The sequence below is a fragment of the Pezoporus flaviventris genome, unplaced genomic scaffold (genome assembly GCF_033815535.1).
Source record: "Pezoporus flaviventris isolate CSIRO_AGI_PZ_B2104156 unplaced genomic scaffold, CSIRO_AGI_Pfla_v1 ptg000097l, whole genome shotgun sequence".
Lineage (NCBI taxonomy): Eukaryota > Metazoa > Chordata > Aves > Psittaciformes > Psittacidae > Pezoporus > Pezoporus flaviventris.
The window spans coordinates 1-21,648 of NW_026892645.1; positions in this window are offsets into that span (position 1 = coordinate 1).

Here is a 21,648-nt window from a genome sequence, read left to right on the forward strand (position 1 = left end):
ATTTAGGGTCTTCCTAAGATCATAACCCCCTACCCTAACCCCTACCCTATAACCCTAACCCTAACCCTAACCCTAACCCTAACCCCTAACCCTAACCCTAACCCTACCCCTACCTAACCCTAACCCTAACCCTAACCCTAACCCTAACCCTAACCCTAACCCTAACCCTAACCCTAACCCTAACCCTAACCCTAACCCTAACCCTAACCCTAACCCTAACCCTAACCCTAACCCTAACCCTAACCCTAACCCTAACCCTAACCCTAACCCTAACCCTAACCCTAACCCTAACCCTAACCCTAACCCCTAACCCTAACCCTAACCCTAACCCTAACCCTAACCCTAACCCTAACCCTAACCCTAACCCTAACCCTAACCCTAACCCTAACCCTAACCCTAACCCTAACCCTAACCCCTAACCCTAACCCTAACCCTAACCCTAACCCTAACCCTAACCCTAACCCTAACCCCTAACCCTAACCCTAACCCTAACCCTAACCCTAACCCTAACCCTAACCCTAACCCTAACCCTAACCCTAACCCTAACCCTAACCCTAACCCTAACCCTAACCCTAACCCTAACCCTAACCCTAACCCTAACCCTAACCCTAACCCTAACCCTAACCCTAACCCTAACCCAAAACCCTAACCCTAACCCTAACCCTAACCCTAACCCTAACCCTAACCCTAACCCTAACCCTAACCCTAACCCTAACCCTAACCCTAACCCTAACCCTAACCTAACCCTAACCCTAACCCTAACCCTAACCCTAACCCTAACCCTAACCCTAACCCTAACCTAACCCTAACCCTAACCCTAACCCTAACCCTAACCCTAACCCTAACCCTAACCCTAACCCTAACCCTAACCCTAACCCTAACCCTAACCCTAACCCTAACCCTAACCCTAACCCTAACCCTAACCCTAACCCTAACCCTAACCCTAACCCTAACCCTAACCTAACCCTAACCCTAACCCTAACCCTAACCCTAACCTAACCCTAACCCTAACCCTAACCCTAACCCTAACCCTAACCCTAACCCTAACCCTAACCCTAACCCTAACCCTAACCCTAACCCTAACCCTAACCCTAACCCTAACCCTAACCCTAACCCTAACCCTAACCCTAACCCTAACCCTAACCCTAACCCTAACCCTAACCCTAACCCTAACCCTAACCCTAACCCTAAACCCTAACCCTAACCCTAACCCTAACCCTAACCCTAACCCTAACCCTAACCCTAACCCTAACCCTAACCCTAACCCTAACCCTAACCCTAACCCTAACCCTAACCCTAACCCTAACCCTAACCCTAACCCTAACCCTAACCCTAACCCTAACCCTAACCCTAACCCTAACCCTAACCCTAACCCTAACCCTAACCCTAACCTAACCCTAACCCTAACCCTAACCCTAACCCTAACCCTAACCCTAACCCTAACCCTAACCCTAACCCTAACCCTAACCCTAACCCTAACCCTAACCCTAACCCTAACCCTAACCCTAACCCTAACCCTAACCCTAACCCTAACCCTAACCCTAACCCTAACCCTAACCCTAACCCTAACCCTAACCCTAACCCTAACCCTAACCCTAACCCTAACCCTAACCCTAACCCTAACCCTAACCCTAACCCTAACCCTAACCCTAACCCTAACCCTAACCCTAACCCTAACCCTAACCCTAACCCTAACCCTAACCCTAACCCTAACCCTAACCCTAACCCTAACCCTAACCCTAACCCTAACCCTAACCCTAACCCTAACCCTAACCCTAACCCTAACCCTAACCCTAACCCTAACCCTAACCCTAACCCTAACCCTAACCCTAACCCTAACCCTAACCCTAACCTAACCCTAACCCTAACCCTAACCCTAACCCTAACCCTAACCCTAACCCTAACCCTAACCCTAACCCTAACCCTAACCCTAACCCTAACCCTAACCCTAACCCTAACCTAACCCTAACCCTAACCCTAACCCTAACCCTAACCCTAACCCTAACCCTAACCCTAACCCTAACCCTAACCCTAACCCTAACCCTAACCCTAACCCTAACCCTAACCCTAACCCTAACCCTAACCCTAACCCTAACCCTAACCCTAACCCTAACCCTAACCCTAACCTAACCCTAACCCTAACCCTAACCCTAACCCTAACCCTAACCCTAACCCTAACCCTAACCCTAACCCTAACCCTAACCCTAACCCTAACCCTAACCCTAACCCTAACCCTAACCCTAACCCTAACCCTAACCCTAACCCTAACCCTAACCCTAACCCTAACCCTAACCCTAACCCTAACCCTAACCCTAACCCTAACCCTAACCCTAACCCTAACCCTAACCCTAACCCTAACCTAACCCTAACCCTAACCCTAACCCTAACCCTAACCCTAACCCTAACCCTAACCCTAACCCTAACCCTAACCCTAACCCTAACCCTAACCCTAACCCTAACCCTAACCCTAACCCTAACCCTAACCCTAACCCTAACCCTAACCCTAACCCTAACCCTAACCCTAACCCTAACCCTAACCCTAACCCTAACCCTAACCCTAACCCTAACCCTAACCCTAACCCTAACCCTAACCCTAACCCTAACCCTAACCCTAACCCTAACCCTAACCCTAACCCTAACCCTAACCCTAACCCTAACCCTAACCCTAACCCTAACCCTAACCCTAACCCTAACCCTAACCCTAACCCTAACCCTAACCCTAACCCTAACCCTAACCCTAACCCTAACCCTAACCCTAACCCTAACCCTAACCCTAACCCTAACCCTAACCCTAACCCTAACCCTAACCCTAACCCTAACCCTAACCCTAACCCTAACCCTAACCCTAACCCCTAACCCTAACCCTAACCCTAACCCTAACCCTAACCCTAACCCTAACCCTAACCCTAACCCTAACCCTAACCCTAACCCTAACCCTAACCCTAACCCTAACCCTAACCCTAACCCTAACCCTAACCCTAACCCTAACCCTAACCCTAACCCTAACCCTAACCCTAACCCTAACCCTAACCCTAACCCTAACCCTAACCCTAACCCTAACCCTAACCCTAACCCTAACCCTAACCCTAACCCTAACCCCTAACCCTACCCTAACCCTAACCCTAACCCTAACCCTAACCCTAACCCTAACCCTAACCTAACCCTAACCCTAACCCTAACCCTAACCCTAACCCTAACCCTAACCCTAACCCTAACCCTAACCCTAACCCTAACCCTAACCCTAACCCTAACCCTAACCCTAACCCTAACCCTAACCTAACCCTAACCCTAACCCTAACCCTAACCCTAACCCTAACCCTAACCCTAACCCTAACCCTAACCCTAACCCTAACCCTAACCCTAACCCTAACCCTAACCCTAACCCTAACCCTAACCCTAACCCTAACCCTAACCCTAACCCTAACCCTAACCCTAACCCTAACCCTAACCCTAACCCTAACCCTAACCCTAACCCTAACCCTAACCCTAACCCTAACCCTAACCCTAACCCTAACCCTAACCCTAACCCTAACCCTAACCCTCTCCCTAACCCTAACCCTAACCCTAACCCTAACCCTAACCCTAACCCTAACCCTAACCCTAACCCTAACCCTAACCCTAACCCTAACCCTAACCCTAACCCTAACCCTAACCCTAACCTAACCCTAACCCTAACCCTAACCCTAACCCTAACCCTAACCCTAACCCTAACCCTAACCCTAACCATAACCCTAACCCTAATCCTAACTCCTAACCCGTAACCCTAACCCTAACACTTAACCCTAAGCCTAACTCCTAACCCTAACCCTAACGCTAACCCTAACACGTAACCCTAACCCTAAGACTTAACCCTAACCATAACCCTAACCCTAATCCTAACTCCTAACCCTAACCCGTAACCCTAACCCTAACACTTAACCCTAAGCCTAACTCCTAACCCTAACCCTAACGCTAACCCTAACACGTAACCCTAACCCTAAGACTTAACCCTAACCATAACCCTAACCCTAATCCTAACTCCTAACCCTAACCCGTAACCCTAACCCTAACACTTAACCCTAAGCCTAACTCCTAACCCTAACCCTAACGCTAACCCTAACACGTAACCCTAACCCTAAGACTTAACCCTAACCATAACCCTAACCCTAATCCTAACTCCTAACCCGTAACCCTAACCCTAACACTTAACCCTAAGCCTAACTCCTAACCCTAACCCTAACGCTAACCCTAACACGTAACCCTAACCCTAACACTTAACCCTAACCATAACCCTAACCCTAATCCTAACTCCTAACCCGTAACCCTAACCCTAACACTTAACCCTAAGCCTAACTCCTAACCCTAACCCTAACGCTAACCCTAACACGTAACCCTAACCCTAACACTTAACCCTAACCATAACCCTAACCCTAATCCTAACTCCTAACCCTAACCCGTAACCCTAACCCTAACACTTAACCCTAAGCCTAACTCCTAACCCTAACCCTAACGCTAACCCTAACACGTAACCCTAACCCTAAGACTTAACCCTAACCATAACCCTAACCCTAATCCTAACTCCTAACCCTAACCCGTAACCCTAACCCTAACACTTAACCCTAAGCCTAACTCCTAACCCTAACCCTAACGCTAACCCTAACACGTAACCCTAACCCTAACACTTAACCCTAACCATAACCCTAACCCTAATCCTAACTCCTAACCCTAACCCGTAACCCTAACCCTAACACTTAACCCTAAGCCTAACTCCTAACCCTAACCCTAACGCTAACCCTAACACGTAACCCTAACCCTAAGACTTAACCCTAACCATAACCCTAACCCTAATCCTAACTCCTAACCCTAACCCGTAACCCTAACCCTAACACTTAACCCTAAGCCTAACTCCTAACCCTAACCCGTAACCCTAACCCTAACACTTAACCCTAAGCCTAACTCCTAACCCTAACCCTAACGCTAACTCTAAAACGTAACCCTAACCATAACCCTAACACTAATCCTAACTCCTAACCCTAACCCGTAACCCTAACCCTAACACTTAACCCTAAGACTAACTCCTAACCCTAACCCTAACGCTAACCCTAACACGTAACCCTAACCCTAACACTTAACCCTAACCATAACCCTAACCCTAATCCTAACTCCTAACCCTAACCCGTAACCCTAACCCTAACACTTAACCCTAAGCCTAACTCCAAACCCTAACCCTAACGCTAACCCTAACACGTAACCCTAACCCTAAGACTTAACCCTAACCATAACCCTAACCCTAATCCTAACTCCTAACCCTAACCCGTAACCCTCAGTTCAATCCAGCCCGGCCCACTTCAGTTCACTCCAGCATAGTTTAACCCAGTCCAGCACAGTTTAATCCAGTCCAGCTCAGTTTAATGCAGTCCAGCACAGTTTAACCCAGTCCAGCCCAGTTTAATCAAGCCCAGCCCACTGCAACACATTCCAGCCCAATTTAATACCGTCCAGCTCAGTTTAATCCAGCCAAAACCAGTTTAACACAGTCCAGCCCAGCCCACTTTAACACAGTCCAGCCCAATTTAACATTGTCCACCACGGTTTAATCCAGTCCAGCCCAGTTAGATCCAGCCCAGCCCACTTCAGTCCACTCCAGCACAGTTTAACCCTGTCCAGCCCAGTTTAATCCAGTCCAGCTCAGTTCAAATCAGCCCTGCCCAGTTTATCCCAGTCCAGCCCAGTTTAACCATGTCCAGCTCAATTTAATCCAGTCCAGCCCAGTTTAACCCAGTTGTCCTGGGTTCAGCAGTAGCAGTCATTTTTCCCCTTCTTGGTAGCTGGTGCAGTGCAGTGTTTTGATTTTCGGCCTGGGAACAGAGCTGATAGCGATGTTTTGGTTTGGCCAAGGACTTTGTGAGCCTCATGCTCTGCCAGGGAGGAGGGGAAGCCAGGAGGATCAGAGACAGGACACCCGACCCAAACTGACCAAAGAGGTATTCCATACCACAGCACGTCATGCCCAGGATGTAACTGGGAGTTAGCCGGAAGGGCTGGGAGACTGCGGGATTGGAGGAGGTATCGGTCAGAGCTTGGTCGGGCTGGGGGGGTGAGTTATCGGTTGGCTGGTGGTGAGGTGTTGTATTCTCTTCCCTTGTTATTTCCTTTATCATTGTTATCATTGGTAGTAGCAGTAGTGATTTGTGTTACACCTTAGTTACTAAACTGTTCTTATCTCAACGCATGGGAGTTGCATTCTTTTCGATTCTCCTCTCCGTCCCTCCGGGAGTAGGGGGAGGGAAAGAAGGGGGGGAGTGAGTGAACGAGTTGCCTGACTGGGTTTAAACCACGACATCAGTCCAGCCCAGTTTAAACCAGCCCAACTCAGACTGGTCCAGCCCAGTCCAGTTTAACCCAGTCCAGCCCAGTTCAATCCACACAAGCCCTGTTTAATGCAGTCCGGCTCAGTTTAACACACTCCAGCCCACTTTAATCCAGCCCAACCCGGTTTAACCCAGTCCAGCCCAGTTTAACCCAGTCCTGCTCACTTTAATCAAGCCCAGCCCACTGCAACACATTCCAGCCCAGTTTCATCCCGTCCAGCTCAGTTTAATCCAGCCAAAACCACTTTAACACAGGACAGCCCACTTTAACACACTCCAGCCCAATTTAACCTCGTCCAGCACAGATTAATTCAGTCCACCTCAGTTAGATCCAGCCCAGCCCAGTTCAGTTCACTCAAGCACAGTTTAATCCTGTCCAGCCCAGTTTAATCCACTCCAGCTCAGTTCAATCCAGCCCAGCCCACTTTAACCCAGTCCAGCCCAGTATAACCCAGTCCAGACCAGTTTGATACAGCCCAGCCCAGGTTAATCCAGTCCAGCCATATTTAATACACTCCAGCGCAGTATAATCCAGTCCAGCCCAGTTTAATCCAGTCCAGCTCAGTTCGATCCAGCCCAGCCCAGTTTAACCCACTCCAGCCCATTTCAAACCAGTCCAGCCCCGTTTGATACAGCACAGCCCAGTTTACCCCAGTCCAGACATATTTAATACACTTCTGCTCAGTATAATCCACTCCAGCCCAGTTTAACCCAGTCCAGCCCAGTTTAACCCAGTCCAGCTCAGTTTAATTGACTCCGGCTCCATTTAACCCAGTCCAGCTCAGCCCAGTTTAATCCAGTCCAGCTCAGTTTATACTCGTCCACCCCCATTAAATCCTGTCCAGCCCAGTTTAATTCAGTCCAGCTCAGTTCAATCCAGCCCAGTCCAGTTTAGTTCACTCCAGCACAGTTTAAACCAGTCCAGGCCACTTTAACCCAGTCCAGTTTAACCCAGTCCCGCTCAGTTCAATCCAGCCCACTTTAGTTCACTCCAGCACAGTTTAACCCTGTCCAGCCCAGTTTAATACCGTCCAGCTCAGTTCAATCCAGCCCAGCCCAGTTTATCCCAGACCAGCCCAGTTTAAACCAGTCCAGCCCAGTTTGATACAACCCAGCCCAGTTTAACCCAGTCCAGGCATATTTAACACACTCCAGCTCAGTATAATCCACTCCAGCCCAGTTTAACCCAGTCCAGTCCACTTTAACACAGTCCAGCCCAATTTAACCCAGTCCAGCCCAGTTTAACTCAGTCAGGCTCAGTTTAATCGACTCGGGCTCAATTTAACCCTGTCCTGACCAGTTTAATCCCATCCAGCTCAGTTTGATCCAGCCCAGCCCAGTTTAGTTCACTCCAGCACGGTTTAACCCAGTACACCCCAGTTTAATCCAGTCCAACCATATTTAATACACTCCATCTCAGTATAATCCAGACCAGCCCAGTTTAACCCAGTCCAGCACAGTTTAACCCACTCCAGCTCAGTTTAATCCAGCCCAGCCCAGTTTAACCCAGTCCAGCTCAGTTTAACCCTGACCAGCCCAGTTCAGTTAACTCTAGCACAGTTTAACCCTGTCCAGCCCCGTTTAATCCAGTCCAGCCCTGTTCAATCCACCCAGCCCAGTTTAGTTCACTACAGTTCAGTTTAACCCTGTACCGCCCAGATTCACCCAGTCCAGCTCAGTTTAACCCAGTCCAGCTCAGTTTAATCAAGCCCAGCCCAGTTTAACACATTCCAGCCCAGTTTAATCCTGTCCAGCTCAGTTCCACCCAGCCCAGCCCAATTTAACCCTGTCCAGCCCAGTTTAACCCATTCCAGATCAGTTTGATCCAGCCCAGCACAGTTTAAGCCAGGCCAGCCAAGTTTAATCCAGTCCAGCTCAGTTCCAGCCAGCCCAGCTCAATTTAACCCAGTCCAGCCCAGTTTAACCCATTCCAGCTCAGTTTGATCCAGCCCAGCACAGTTTAACCCAGTCCAGACCGGTTTAATGCAGCCCAGCTCAGTTTAATACACCCCAGCTGAGATTGATCCAGCCCAGACCAGTTCAGTTCACTCCAGCACAGTTTAACCCAGTCCAGGCCTGTTTAATCGAGTCGGGCTCAATTTAACCCTGTCTTGACCAGTTTAATCTCGTCCAGCTCAGTTTGATCCAGCCCAGTTCAGTTCACTCTAGCACAGTTTAACCCTGTCCAGTTCAGTGTAATCCAGTCCAGCTAAATGCAATCCAGCCCAGCCCAGTTTAACCTAGTCCAACCATATTTAATACGCTCCAGCTCAGTTCAATCCAGCCCAGCCCACTTTAGTTCACTCCAGCACAGTTTAACCCAGTCCAGCCCAGTTTAATCCAGTCCAACACAATTTAACCCAATCCAGCCTAGTTTAAACTAGTCCAGCTCAGTTTGATACAGCCCAGCCCAGTTTAACCCAGTCCAGCTGTCGTGGTTTAAACCCAGTCAGGTAACTCGTTCGCTCACTTCCCCCCCTTTCTTGTCCTCCCCCTGCTCCCGGAGGGACAGAGAGGAGAATCGAAAAGAATGCAATTCCCACGGGTTGAGATAAGAACAGTTTAGTAACTAAGGTATAACACAGATCACTACTGCTACCACCAATGATAACAATGATAAAGGAAATAACAAGGGAAGAGAATACAACATGTCAGCACCAGCCGACCGATAACTTGCCCCTCTCAGCCCGACCAAGCACCGACCCATACCTCCTCCAACCCTGCAGTCCCCCCGGCTAACTCCCAGTTACATCCTGGGCATGACGTGCTGTGGTATGGAATACCTCTTTGGTCAGTTTGGGTCAGGTGTCCTGTCTCTGCTTCCGCTTAGCTTCCCCTCCTCCCTGGCAGAGCATGAGGCTCAGAAAGTCCTTGGCCAAACCAAAACATCGCTATCAGCTCTGTTCCCAGGCCGAAAATCAAAACACTGCACTGCACCAGCTACCAAGGAGGAGAAACATGACTGCTACTGCTGAACCCAGGACACCAGCCATATTTAATATACTACAACTCAGTATAACCCAGTCCAGCACAGTTTAACCCAGTCCAGCCCACTTTAACACAGTCCAGCCCACTTTAAACACAGTCCAGCTCAGTTTGATCGAGCCCAGCCCACTTTAACACAGTCCAGCTCAGGTTAATCCAGCCCAGCCCAGTTCAGTTCACTCTAGCACATTTTAACCCTGTCCAGCTCACTTTAATCCAGTCTAGCTCAGTTTCATCCAGCCCAGCCCAGTTTAACCCAGTCCAGCTCAGTTTTATACAGTCCAGCCCAGTTTAACCCAGTCCAGCTCAGTTTAATCGACTCGGGCTCATTTTAACACTGTCCTCACCAATTTAATTCCGTCCAGCTCAGTCTGATCCAGCCCAGACCAGTTTAGTTCACTCCATCTTAATTTAACCCAGTCCAGCCCAGTTTAATCCAGTCCGGCTCAGTTTAACCCAATCCAGCCTAGTTTAAAACAGTCCAGCTCTGTTTGATACAGCCCAGCCCAGTTTAACCCAGTCCAGCCATATTTAATACACTACAACTCAGTATAACCAAGTCCAGCCCAGTTTAACCCAGTCCACCACAGTTTAACACAGTCCAGCCCACTTTAAACACAGTCCAGCTCAGTTTAATCCAGCCCAGCCCAGTTCAGTTCACTCTAGCACAGTTTAACCCTGTCCAGCTCACTTTAATCCAGTCCAGCTCAGTTTCATCCAGTCCAGCCCAGCTTAACCCAGTCCAGACCAGTTTAATACAGTCCAGCCCAGTTTAACCCAGTCCAGCTCAGGTTAATCAAGCCCAGCCCACTGCAACACATTCCAGCCCAGTTTCATCCTGTCCACCTCAGTTTAAACCAGCCAAAACCAGTTTAATACAGGACAGCCCACTTTAATACACTCCAGCCCAATTTAACCCTCTCCAGCCCGGTTTAATCCAGTCCACCTCAGTTAGATCCAGCGCAGCCCACTTCAGTTCATTCTAGCACAGTTTAACCCTATCCAGTTCAGTTTAATCCAGTCAAACTCAGGTCAATCCAGCCCAGCCCAGTTTTACCCCTTCCAGCCCAGTTTAACCCAGTCCAGCCCTGTTTGATACAGCCTAGCCCAGTTTAACCCAGTCCAGCCATATTTAGTACACTCCAGCTCAGTATAAACCAGTCCAGCCCAATTTAACCCAGTCCAGCCCAGTTTAACCCAGTCCAGCTCAGTTTAATCGACTCGGGCTCATTTTAACACTGTCCTCACCAGTTTAATCCCGTCCAGCTCAGTCTGATCCAGCCCAGACCAGTTTAGTTCACTCCAGCACAGTTTAACCCAGTCCAGCCCAGTTTAATCCAGTCCGGCTCAATTTAACCAAGTACAGCCCAGTTTAGTCCAGTCTGGCTCAGTTTAAACTCATCCACCTCCATTTAATACTGTCCAGCCCAGTTTAATCCAGTCCAGCTCAATTCAATCCAGCCCAGTCCAGTTTAGCTCACTCCAGCACAGTTTAAACCAGTCCTGCCCACTTTAACCCTGTCCAGTCCAGTTTAACCCAGTCCAGCTCAGTTCAATCCAGCCCAGCCCACTTCAGTTCACTCCAGCATAGTTTAACCCAGTCCAGCACAGTTTAATCCAGTCCAGTTCAGTTTAATGCAGTCCAGCACAGTTTAACCCAGTCCAACCCAGTTTAATCAAGCCCAGCCCACTGCAACACATTCCAGCCCAATTTAATACCGTCCAGCTCAGTTTAATCCAGCCAAAACCAGTTTAACACAGTCCAGCCCAATTTAACCTTGTCCACCACGGTTTAATCCAGTCCAGCCCAGTTAGATCCAGCCCAGCCCACTTCAGTCCACTCCAGCACAGTTTAACCCTGTCCAGCCCAGTTTAATCCAGTCCAGCTCAGTTCAAATCAGCCCAGCCCAGTTTATCCCAGACCAGCCCAGTTTAACCATGTCCAGTCGAGTTTGATACAGCCCAGCCCAGTTTAAACCTAGTCCAGCCATATTTAATACACTCCAGATCAGTATAATCCAGTCCAGCCCAGTTTAAGCCACTCCAGCCCAGTTTAATACAGTCCGGCTCAATTCAATCCAGCCCAGCCCAGTTTAGTTCACTCCAGCCAAGTTTAACCCAGTCCAGCCCAGTTTAATCCAGTCCGGCTCAATTTAATCCAGTCCAGCCCAGTTTAACCCAGTTGTCCTGGGTTCAGCAGTAGCAGTCATTTTTCCCCTTCTTGGTAGCTGGTGCAGTGCAGTGTTTTGATTTTCGGCCTGGGAACAGAGCTGATAGCGATGTTTTGGTTTGGCCAAGGACTTTGTGAGCCTCATGCTCTGCCAGGGAGGAGGGGAAGCCAGGAGGATCAGAGACAGGACACCCGACCCAAACTGACCAAAGAGGTATTCCATACCACAGCACGTCATGCCCAGGATGTAACTGGGAGTTAGCCGGAAGGGCTGGGAGACTGTGGGATTGGAGGAGGTATCGGTCAGAGCTTGGTCAGGCTGGGGGGGCGAGTTATCGGTTGGCTGGTGGTGAGGTGTTGTATTCTCTTCCCTTGTTATTTCCTTTATCATTGTTATCATTGGTAGTTGCAGTAGTGATTTGTGTTACACCTTAGTTACTAAACTGTTCTTATCTCAACCCATGGGAGTTGCATTCTTTTCTATTCTCCTCTCCGTCCCTCCGGGAGTAGGGGGAGGGAAAGAAGGGGGGGAGTGAGTGAACGAGTTGCCTGACTGGGTTTAAACCACGACATCAGTCCAGCCCAGTTTAAACCAGCCCAACTCAGATTGGTCCAGCCCAGCTCAATCCACTCAAGCCCTGTTTAATGCAGTCCGGCTCAGTTTAACACACTCCAGCCCACTTTAATCCAGCCCAGTCCAGTTTAACCCAGTCCAGCCCAGTTTAACCCAGTCCTGCTCACTTTAATCAAGCCCAGCCCACTGCAACACATTCCAGCCCAGTTTCATCCCGTCCAGCTCAGTTTAATCCAGCCAAAACCACTTTAACACAGGACAGCCCACTTTAACACACTCCAGCCCAATTTAACCTCGTCCAGCACAGATTAATTCAGTCCACCTCAGCTAGATCCAGCCCAGCCCAGTTCAGTTCACTCAAGCACAGTTTAATCCTGTCCAGATCAGTTTAATCCACTCCAGCTCAGTTCAATCCATCCCAGCCCACTTTAACCCAGTCCAGCCCAGTATAACCCAGTCCAGACGAGCTTGATACAGCCCAGCCCTGGTTAATTCAGTCCAGCTATATTTAATACACTCCAGCGCAGTATAATCCAGTCCAGCCCAGTTTAATCCAGACCAGCTCAGGTTGATCCAGCCCAGCACAGTTTAACCCAGGCCAGCCCAGTTTAACCCAGTCCAGCTCAGTTTAAACACAGTCCAGCTCAGTTTGATCCAGCCCGGCCCAGTTTAGCCCAGTGCAGACCAGTTTAACCCATTCCAGCTCAGTTTGATCCAGCCCAGCACAGTTTAACCCAGTCCACCTCAATTTAATCCAGCCCAGACCAGTTCCGTTCACTCTAGCACAGTTTAACCCCATCCAGCCCAGTTTAATCCAGTCCAGATCACTTCAATCCAGCCCAGCCCAGTTCAGTACACTCCAGCACAAATTTAACCCAGCCCAGCCCAGTTTAATCCAGTCCGGCTCAATTTAACCCAGTCCAGCCCACTTTAATCAAGTCCAGCCCAGTTTAACCCAGTACAGCCCAGTTTAACCCAGTACAGCTCACTTTAATCCTGCCCAGACTACTTCAGTTCACTCTAGCACAGTTTAACCCTGTCCAGCCCAATTTAATTCAGTCCAGCTCAGTTCAATCTAGCCCAGCCCAGTTTCACCCAGTCCAGCCACATTTAATACACTCCAGCTCAGTATTACCCACTCCAGACCAGTTTAACCCAGTCCAGCCCACTTTAAACACAGTCCAGCTCACTTTGATCCACTCCAGCCCAGTTTAACCCAGTCCAGCTCAATTTAAACACCGGCCAGCTCAGTTTGATCCAGCCTGGCCCAGTTTAGCCCAGTCCACACCAGTTTAACCCATTCCAGCTCAGTTTGATCCAGCCCAGCCCAGTTTAACCCAGTCCAGCTCACTTTGATCCAGACCAGCCCACTTCAGTTCACTCTAGCACAGTTTAACCCTGTCCAGCCCAATTTAATACAGTCCAGCTCAGTTCAATCCAGCCCAGCCCAATTTAGTTCACTCCAGCACAGTTTAACCCAGTCCAGCCCAGTTTAATCCAGTCCGGCTCGATTTAACCCAGTCCAGCCCACTTTAACCCTGTCCAGCCCTGTTTAATCCAGTCCAACTCAGTTTAATCCAGCCCAGCCCAGTTTAACCCAGTCCAGACAACTTTACCCCAGTCCAGCCCAGTTTGATCCAGCCCAGCCCAATTTAACCCAGTCCAGCCATATTTAATACACACCAGCTCAGTATAACCCACTCCAGCCCAGTTTAACCCAGTCCAGCACAGTTTAACCCAGGCCAGCCCAGTCTGATATAGCCCAGCCCAGTTTAACTCAGTCCAGCCATATTTAATACACTCCAGCTCAGTATAATCCACTCCAGCCTAGTTTAACTTAGTCCAGTCCAGTTTAATCCGGTCCATCTCAACTCAATCCAGCCCAGGCGAGTTAAACCCAGTACAGCCCAGTCTGATACAGCCCTGCCCAGTTTAAACCAGTCCAGCCATATTTAATACACACCAGCTCAGTATAATCCAGTCTACCCCAGTTTAACCCAGCCCAGCCCACTTTAACCCAGGCCAGCTCAGTTTCATCCAGCCCACCCCAGTTCAGTTCACTCTAGCACAGTTTAACCCTGTCAAGCCTACTTTAATCCACTTCAGATCACTTCAAACCATCCCAGCCCAGTTCAACCCAGTCCAGACAACTTTAACCCAGTCCAGCCCAGTTTCATCGAGCCCAGCCCAATTTCACCCAGTCCAGCCATATTTAATGCACTCCAGCTCAGTATAATCCAGTCCAGCCCAGTTTAATCTAGTCCAGCTCAGTTTGATCTAGCCCAGCCCAGTTTAACACAGACCAGCTCACTTTAATCCAGCCCAGCCCAGTTCAGTTCACTCTAGCACACTTTAACCCTGTCCAGCCCAGTTTGATGCAACCCAGCCCAGTTTAACCCAGTCCAGTCCAGTTTAACCCAGGCTAGCCCAGTTTGATACAGCCCAGCCCAGTTTAACTCAGTCCAGCCATATTTAATACACTCCAGCTCAGCAGAATCCACTCCAGCCTAGTTTAACTTACTCTAGACCAGTTTAATCCGGTCCATCTCAATTCAATCCAGCCCAGGCGAGTTAAACCCAGTCCAGACCAGCCTGATACAGCCCTGCCCAGTTTAAACCAGTCCAGCCAAATTTAACACACACCTGCTCAGTATAATCCAGTCCACCCCAGTTTAACCCTGTCCAGCCATATTTCATACACACCAGCTCAGTATAATCCACTCCAGCCCCGTTTAACCCAATCCAGCCCACTTTAAACACAGTCCAGCTCACTTTGATCCAGCCCAGCCCAGCCCAGTTTAACCTAGTCCAGCTCACTTTGACCCAGCCCAGCCTACTTCAGTTCACTTTAGCACAGTTTAACCCAATCCAGCTCAGTTGAACCCAGTCCAGCTCAGTTTGATCCAGCCCGGCCCAGTTTAGCCCAGTCCAGCCCAGTTTAATCCAGTCCGGCTCAATTTAACACAGTCCAGCCAACTTTAACCCAGTCCAGCCCTGTTTAATCCACGCCAGCTCAGTTTAACCTAGTCCAGCTCTGTTTGATCTAGCCCAGCCCAGTTTAAACCAGACCAGCTCACTTTAATCCTGCCCAGCCCACTTCAGTTCATTCTACCACTGTTTAACCCAGTCCAGCCCAATTTAATTCAGTTCAGCTCAGTTCAATCGAGCCCAGCCCAGTTTAACTCAGTCCAGCCATATTTAATACACTCCAGCTCAGTATACTCCACTCCAGCCCAGTTTAACCCAGTCCAGCCCAATTTAAACACAGTCCAGCTCAGTTTGATCCAGCCCAGCCCAGTTTAACCTGGTCCAGCTCACTTTGATCCAGCCCAGCCTACTTCAGTTCATTTTAGCACATTTTAACCCAGTCCAGCCCAGTTTAACCCAGTCCAGCTCAGTTTAAACACAGTCCAGCTCAGTTTGATCCAGCCCGGCCCAGTTTAGCCCAGTGCAGACCAGTTTAACCCATTCCAGCTCAGTTTGATCCAGCCCAGCACAGTTTAACCCAGTCCACCTCAATTTAATCCAGCCCAGACCAGTTCCGTTCACTCTAGCACAGTTTAACCCCATCCAGCCCAGTTTAATCCAGTCCAGATCACTTCAATCCAGCCCAGCCCAGTTCAGTACACTCCAGCACAATTTAACCCAGCCCAGCCCAGTTTAATCCAGTCCGGCTCAATTTAACCCAGTCCAGCCCACTTTAATCAAGTCCAGCCCAGTTTAACCCAGTACAGCCCAGTTTAACCCAGTACAGCTCACTTTAATCCTGCCCAGACTACTTCAGTTCACTCTAGCACTGTTTAACCTAGTCCAGCCCAATTTAATTCAGTCCAGCTCAGTTCAATCTAGCCCAGCCCAGTTTAACCCAGTCCAGCCACATTTAATACACTCCAGCTCAGTATTATCCACTCCAGACCAGTTTAACCCAGTCCAGCCCACTTTAAACACAGTCCAGCTCACTTTGATCCACTCCAGACCAGTTTAACCCAGTCCAGCTCAATTTAAACACAGGCCAGCTCAGTTTGATACAGCCCAGCCCTGTTTAACTCAGTCCAGCCATATTTAATACACTCCAGCTCAGTATAATCCACTCCAGCCTAGTTTAACTTAGTCCAGTCCAGTTTAATCCGGTCCATCTCAACTCAATCCAGCCCAGGCGAGTTAAACCCAGTACAGCCCAGTCTGATACAGCCCTGCCCAGTTTAAACCAGTCCAGCCATATTTAATACACACCAGCTCAGTATAATCCAGTCTACCCCAGTTTAACCCAGCCCAGCCCACTTTAACCCAGGCCAGCTCAGTTTCATCCAGCTCACCCCAGTTCAGTTCACTCTAGCACAGTTTAACCCTGTCAAGCCTACTTTAATCCACTTCAGATCACTTCAAACCATCCCAGCCCAGTTCAACCCAGTCCAGACAACTTTAACCCAGTCCAGCCCAGTTTCATCGAGCCCAGCCCAATTTCACCCAGTCCAGCCATATTTAATGCACTCCAGCTCAGTATAATCCAGTCCAGCCCAGTTTAATCTAGTCCAGCTCAGTTTGATCTAGCCCAGCCCAGTTTAACACAGACCAGCTCACTTTAATCCAGCCCAGCCCAGTTCAGTTCACTCTAGCACACTTTAACCCTGTCCAGCCCAGTTTGATGCAAGCCAGCCCAGTTTAACCCAGTCCAGTCCAGTTTAACCCAGGCTAGCCCAGTTTGATACAGCCCAGCCCAGTTTAACTCTGTCCAGCCATATTTAATACACTCCAGCTCAGTAGAATCCACTCCAGCATAGTTTAACTTATTCCAGACCAGTTTAATCCGGTCCATCTCAATTCAATCCAGCCCAGGCGAGTTAAACCCAGTCCAGACCAGCCTGATACAGCCCTGCCCAGTTTAAACCAGTCCAGCCAAATTTAATACACACCAGCTCAGTATAATCCAGTCCACCCCAGTTTAACCCAGCCCAGACCAGTTTAACCCTGTCCAGCCATATTTAATACACTCCAGCTCAGTATAATCCACTCCAGCCCAGTTTAACCCAGTCCAGCCCACTTTAAACACAGTCCAGCTCAGTTTGATCCAGCCCAGCCCAGTTTAACCTAGTCCAGCTCACTTTGATACAGCCCAGCCTACTTCAGTTCACTTTAGCACAGTTTAACACAGTCCAGCCCACTTGAACCCAGTCCAGCTCAGTTTGATCCAGCCCGGCCCAGTTTAGCCCAGTCCAGCCCAGTTTAATCCAGTCCGGCTCAATTTAACACAGTCCAGCCAACTTTAACCCAGTCCAGCCCTGTTTAATCCACGCCACCTCAGTTTAACCTAGTCCAGCTCTGTTTGATCTAGCCCAGCCCAGTTTAACCCAGACCAGCTCACTTTAATCCTGCCCAGCCCACTTCAGTTCATTCTACCACTGTTTAACGCAGTCCAGCCCAATTTCATTCAGTTCAGCTCTGTTCAATCGAGCCCAGCCCAGTTTAACTCAGTCCAGCCATATTTAATACACTCCAGCACAGTATAATCCACTCCAGCCCAGTTTAACCCAGTCCAGCCAACTTTAAACACAGTCCAGCTCAGTTTGATCCAGCCCAGCCCAGTTTAACCTAGTCCAGCTCACTTTGATCCAGCCCAGCCTACTTCAGTTCACTTTAGCACAGTTTAACACAGTCCAGCCCACTTGAACCCAGTCCAGCTCAGTTTGATCCAGCCCGGCCCAGTTTAGCCCAGTCCAGCCCAGTTTAATCCAGTCCGGCTCAATTTAACACAGTCCAGCCAACTTTAACCCAGGCCAGCCCTGTTTAATCCACGCCAGCTCAGTTTAACCTAGTCCAGCTCTGTTTGATCTAGCCCAGCCCAGTTTAACCCAGACCAGCTCACTTTAATCCTGCCCAGCCCACTTCAGTTCATTCTACCACTGTTTAACGCAGTCCAGCCCAATTTCATTCAGTTCAGCTCTGTTCAATCGAGCCCAGCCCAGTTTAACTCAGTCCAGCCATATTTAATACACTCCAGCTCAGTATACTCCACTCCAGCCCAGTTTAACCCAGTCCAGCCCACTTTAAACACAGTCCAGCTCAGTTTGATCCAGCCCAGCCCAGTTTAACCTAGTCCAGCTCACTTTGATCCAGCCCAGCCTACTTCAGTTCACTTTAGCACAGTTTAACCCAGTCCAGCCCACTTGAACCCAGTCCAGCTCAGTTTAAACACAGTCCAGCTCAGTTTGATCCAGCCCGGCCCAGTTTAGCCAAGTGCAGACCAGTTTAACCCATTCCAGCTCAGTTTGATCCAGCCCAGCACAGTTTAACCCAGTCCACCTCAATTTAATCCAGCCCAGACCAGTTCCATTCACTCTAGCACAGTTTAACCCCATCCAGCCCAGTTTAATCCAGTCCAGATCACTTCAATCCAGCCCAGCCCAGTTCAGTACACTCCAGCACAATTTAACCCAGCCCAGCCCAGTTTAATCCAGTCCGGCTCAATTTAACCCAGTCCAGCCCACTTTAATCAAGTCCAGCCCAGTTTAACCCAGTCCAGCCCAGTTTAACCCAGTACAGCTCACTTTAATCCTGCCCAGACTACTTCAGTTCACTCTAGCACTGTTTAACCTAGTCCAGCCCAATTTAATTCAGTCCAGCTCAGTTCAATCTAGCCCAGCCCAGTTTAACCCAGTCCAGCCACATTTAATACACTCCAGCTCAGTATTATCCACTCCAGACCAGTTTAACCCAGTCCAGCCCACTTTAAACACAGTCCAGCTCACTTTGATACACTCCAGCCCAGTTTAACCCAGTCCAGCTCAATTTAAACACAGGCCAGCTCAGTTTGATCCAGGCCGGCCCAGTTTAGCCGAGTCCACACCAGTTTAACTCATTCCAGCCCAGTTTGATTTAGCCCAGCCCAGTTTAACCCAGTCCAGCTCACTTTGATCCAGCCCAGTCCACTTCAGTTCACTTTAGCACAGTTTAACCCTGTCCAGCCCAATTTAATTCAGTCCAGCTCAGTTCAATCCAGCCCAGCCCAATTTAGTTCACTCCAGCACAGTTTAACCCAGTCCAGCCCAGTTTAATCCAGTCCGGCTCGATTTAACCCAGTCCAGCCCTGTTTAATCCAGTCCAGCTCAGTTTAATCCAGCCCAGCCCAGTTTAACCCAGTCCAGACAACTTTAACCCAGTCCAGCACAGTTTGATCCAGCCCAGCCCAATTTAACCCAGTCCAGCCATATTTAATACACATCAGCTCAGTATAATCCACTCCAGACCAGTTTAACCCAGTCCAGTCCAGTTTAAACCAGGCCAGCCCAGTTTGATATAGCCCAACCCAATTTAACTCAGTCCAGCCATATTTAATACACTCCAGCTCAGTATAATCCACCCCAGCCTAGTTTAACTTACTCCAGTTCAGTTTAATCCGGTCCATCTCTACTCAATCCAGCCCAGGCGAGTTAAACCCAGTCCAGACCAGCCTGATACAGCCCTGCCCAGTTTAAACCAGTCCAGCCAAATTTAATACACACCAGCTCAGTATAATCTAGTCCACCCCAGTTTAACCCAGCCCAGAGCAGTTTAACCCTGTCCAGCCATATTTAATACACTCCAGCTCAGTATAACCCAGCCCAGACCAGTTTAACCCAGTCCAGCAAACTTTAAACACAGTCCAGCTCAGTTTGATCCAGCCCAGCCCAGTTTAACCTAGTCCAGCTCACTTTGATCCAGCCCAGCCTACTTCAGTTCACTTTAGCACAGTTTAACGCAGTCCAGCCCACTTGAACCCAGTCCAGGACAGTTTGATCCAGCCCGGCCCAGTTTAGCCCAGTCCAGCCCAGTTTAATCCAGTCCGGCTCAATTTAACACAGTCCAGCCAACTTTAACCCAGGCCAGCCCTGTTTAATCCACGCCAGCTCAGTTTAACCTAGTCCAGCTCTGTTTGATCTAGCCCAGCCCAGTTTAACCCTGACCAGCTCACTTTAATTTTGCCCAGCCCACTTCAGTTCATTCTACCACTGTTTAACGCAGTCCAGCCCAATTTAATTCAGTTCAGCTCTGTTCAATCGAGCCCAGCCCAGTTTAACTCAGTCCAGCCATATTTAATACACTCCAGCTCAGTATAATCCACTCCAGCCCAGTTTAGCCCAGTCCAGCCAACTTTAAACACAGTCCAGCTCAGTTTGATCCAGCCCAGCCCAGTTTAACCTAGTCCAGCTCACTTTGATCCAGCCCAGCCTACTTCAGTTCACTTTAGCACAGTTTAACCCAGTCCAGCCCACTTGAACCCAGTCCAGCTCAGTTTAAACACAGTCCAGCTCAGTTTGATCCAGCCCGGCCAGGTTTAGCCCAGTGCAGACCAGTTTAACCCATTCCAGCTCAGTTTGATCCAGCCCAGCACAGTTTAACCCAGTCCACCTCAATTTAATCCAGCCCAGACCAGTTCCGTTCACTCTAGCACAGTTTAACCCCATCCAGCCCAGTTTAATCCAGTCCAGATCACTTCAATCCAGCCCAGCCCAGTTCAGTACACTCCAGCACAATTTAACCCAGCCCAGCCCAGTTTAATCCAGTCCGGCTCAATTTAACCCAGTCCAGCCCACTTTAATCAAGTCCAGCCCAGTTTAACCCAGTACAGCCCAGTTTAACCCAGTACAGCTCACTTTAATCCTGCCCAGACTACTTCAGTTCACTCTAGCACTGTTTAACCTAGTCCAGCCCAATTTAATTCAGTCCAGCTCAGTTCAATCTAGCCCAGCCCAGTTTCACCCAGTCCAGCCACATTTAATACACTCCAGCTCAGTATTATCCACTCCAGACCAGTTTAACCCAGTCCAGCCCACTTTAAACACAGTCCAGCTCACTTTGATACACTCCAGCCCAGTTTAACCCAGTCCAGCTCAATTTAAACACAGGCCAGCTCAGTTTGATACAGCCCAGCCCTGTTTAACTCAGTCCAGCCATATTTAATACACTCCAGCTCAGTATAATCCACTCCAGCCTAGTTTAACTTAGTCCAGTCCAGTTTAATCCGGTCCATCTCAACTCAATCCAGCCCAGGCGAGTTAAACCCAGTACAGCCCAGTCTGATACAGCCCTGCCCAGTTTAAACCAGTCCAGCCAAATTTAATACACACCAGCTCAGTATAATCCAGTCCACCCCAGTTTAACCCAGCCCAGAGCAGTTTAACCCTGTCCAGCCATATTTAATACACTCCAGCTCAGTATAATCCACTCCAGCCCAGTTTAACCCAGTCCAGCCCACTTTAAACACAGTCCAGCTTAGTTTGATCCAGCCCAGCCCAGTTTAACCTAGTCCAGCTCACTTTGATACAGCCCAGCCTACTTCAGTTCACTTTAGCACAGTTTAACCCAGTCCAGCCCACTTGAACCCAGTCCAGCTCAGTTTGATCCAGCCCGGCCCAGTTTAGCCCAGTCCAGCCCAGTTTAATCCAGTCCGGCTCAATTTAACACAGTCCAGCCAACTTTAACCCAGTCCAGCCCTGTTTAATCCACGCTAGCTCAGTTTAACCTAGTCCAGCTCTGTTTGATCTAGCCCAGCCCAGTTTAACCCAGACCAGCTCACTTTAATCCTGCCCAGC